This window comes from Pteropus vampyrus, unplaced genomic scaffold, assembly GCF_000151845.1.
Source record: "Pteropus vampyrus isolate Shadow unplaced genomic scaffold, Pvam_2.0 Scaffold260, whole genome shotgun sequence".
Classification (NCBI taxonomy): Eukaryota; Metazoa; Chordata; class Mammalia; order Chiroptera; family Pteropodidae; genus Pteropus; species Pteropus vampyrus.
The window spans coordinates 2049161-2052301 of NW_011889041.1; the positions used below are offsets into that span (position 1 = coordinate 2049161).

At 36.0% G+C, this 3141-nt stretch overlaps 1 pseudogene; it reads right to left on the reverse strand.

The window, feature by feature from the left end:
* Positions 1-2386: 2386 nt before the first annotated feature.
* On the reverse strand, positions 2387-2501 carry LOC111729386 (annotated as a pseudogene).
* Between the last annotated feature and the right edge of the window lie 640 nt (positions 2502-3141).

Sequence of the window (3141 nt, forward strand, 5' to 3'; positions counted from 1 at the left end):
GTAACCACTGGGTGGTAGCACAGATAGAGGGAGGGGCATGTACCCAGGAAAAAGGATATAATCAGTAGGAATAAAACAGAATCCCTGAAAATGAAAATTCCCAGTCTCTGAGTTCTGCCCTGGGATGGAGAAGATGTTGTGAGGGGTGCATTGTAGTGTAAGGAAGGAAGGGAGGAATGCCAAAAAAGAGTCCAAGGGTCCAGGCTAGAGAGGGCATTGAGTAGCCTTTCAGCATTTTAAAAAGCAGTGTCTTAGAGCAGAAATTATAGAAATCTAAAAAAAATACTTACAGAATTGTAACCACTTAAATACCAAAGAGTGAAAGTGTTTTCAGGATGGTTCCATCCAGAAAACCAAGGGCTGGCAGGTTATAAAGGAAAGAGAAAAAATAATGAATGATAACAACGGGGGTGGGGATGTAAAGTTTTAAATAGTCTTAAATTATGAGAGAAATAAAATAGAATCTAGACATGAAAAGGAGCCAGATGAAAAGAAACAAACACTACGTCAGTCAGTGGATATTTGACAGCATGTAAATACTGATCCAAACTACTACCCTGCCTTTTCTGGCACTGACGACCACAAGTCTGGTATTTGGGGTGGATTCTTATAGCTCAAGTCCTAGAATAGTCTGATTTCTCTCTCTCAGCTTTCTTTAGCCTGTACATCCCAGAAATCTATTCTTTTCCATACCAAAGACTACTTGGGTTGGCCATTTGGCTTTGTTACCATTACCTTTCTAACATGCTCCTTATCTCCTTCCTCTTTCAGATGACTGTTGCCAATTCTTTTGTCTCCTCTATTTTCAATTTCTTTAGCTCTCTTTTGAAAGTCCTTGAATAACTTGATCATCTGCATGAAGCCCAGAAGTTCCCCAACAGTGTTCTAAAATATGAACATTTTTCTCCCTATGTTATATATTTCTATCATCAGTACTACAGTTTGTCTGAATTTTAAAGGCAATTTTACACGTGTAAAATGCAAAAGACCCAACATTTACATTTTAATAGCCATACCTCTGGGATTCTGGTAGAATATATACCCCAGATTTATTTTCACCCTTAGAGAATATGATACTGCTTTCATTACCTTCCCTCTGGCATGGCATGCAGTAAAGCACCTGATATTTATAGCAATGCCTTTTTTTTTTTTTCCCCCTTTCTACATACAAATCGCCTTTAACTGAGAATTTTGATCCTTGTTCTATGGAACATTGGATTCTCAGTCGCATTTCTAAATTGGGGAATTGGACGGTTAAACCTTTCTCTATTACCCATGTTCAATGTCACCTTTCAGACAGCTTTTCAGCATGAAAAATTTCTGCCACCTGTCTTCCTGCCTGCTGCCAAGTCTAGAATATTAGGTGTTGCTTTTTGTCTGACTCTCTTCCTTGTCTGACCATTGAAATTTGTCATCGGCTGACCTGCAATATTCAGCCAAGAGCCATGACAGCAACCTCCTCAAATGTGGTTTGAATTGAACATTACAAGTACAAATCTAACTAAAAAGCTGGTGAGTTTTAAGTGCTTATCAGATTAAGTGCTTTAAGTGCTTATCAGTTTAAATGACTATGCATTTGTCTTTGATAAATGGCTTTGACCTTGGGTATAATCACTGCCAAACCACCTTCAGGAACAGAGTCAACTAAACTTCCTATACACTTAGAGGTGCTGAAGTTTAATTTTTGTTTCTTTCAAGTTGAAGTCTTGGAGGTCCTTTACACATTGTCAGTGCCCTCTAAATTTGACACAACTTGTGTTGGTTCTTCACAAAGCTATAACTCTTTGTGATTTAAAAATTTTATCTCATGGATAGCTTTTGAGTTTTACTCAAATTTAGTCTCTCCATCTGTATTTCCCTTATTGTTTCCATGCCTGGCATGCAATAGCCATTCATTAAGCTGAGACTCAGTGTTTGTGTGACATTACTTCTAGTCACTTTTTTTAGATTATTCCTCCCTAGTTATGCCTATAGCCACTGCTATTATTCTTCTTCCCCACAAGAACAGCACAGTAAATCTAAGGTCCTATGTGCCTATCTATGTGCCTGAGAACAGATTGACAGCTCCAGGACCTCATTATCTGACACTTTATTCAGTCATTTGATGCTAAACATGGCAGGTAAGAGAACTGGCAAAGCATATTTGGGAGGTTTTTACAATGTTTTACGTCCATATGGTAGACTGAGCAGAAGCACTGCTTTGTGACTCTAAAATAGAAAACTCCCAAGAAGAAATATATTTTAAGAAAAACTTCCTAAATTACAAATATATTTTTTATTTTATTTTATTATTTATTTATTAATTTTTTAGGCAAGGCAACCCTTGGTTGACCTCACAGGTTACAAGGACCTTGTCAGTTTACAATCCCTTATTTTTTATTTTTTACACCTACAGCACCTGGTCTTCCTAGGTGGTCTCCCATCCAATTACTAACCAAACCCAACCCTGCTTAGCTTCCAAGATCAGATGGGAGCTTATTCAGGGTGGCAAGGCTGTAGACACTAAATTATAAATATATTTTGCCTCAAATATTTAACTTTTCTACATGACCAATGGATGACAACTTCTTCTGATCCCGGTACTGAAAAGGAACATGGGAGGATATGAAGACAAATGTCATGTGAGAAAAGCACTAAATAAATATATGTGAGAAAACTAATGATTTTAAATTTTCACAATGGGACAAAAGAGATACACTTAAAAAATATGAAAAGTATGAATGCTACTTATCTGATTTCCTGAAAACTGTAAATATTTACAGTAAAAAATATTTTGAGCAACTAAGAAATTCAAAGTGATAGCATTCAGCTAGTAATAGTTGCTATATGCACACAAAAAAAGCTTTATCTGCATATATGAAAATCATCAACAAAGAACCAGATGCATATTTCCACATTTCTCTATTGGATTTAAGGATATTTGAACAATAAGGGTAAAAGAAGTAAAAAAACAAGAAAGAAGTTATTTGCTTTTCAGCCCAAAGAGATAAATAGGGGGAAGGACTTATTTCAGAGAGATATAAAATAAAAATATGTCTTAGAAACAGCAACTTGGAGAGCTTCCAGCTGAAGATCAATGGACAAAAATTAATTGAAAATTATTTTATCACTTTAGAGAAAAATCTAAAAATTAGATAACAA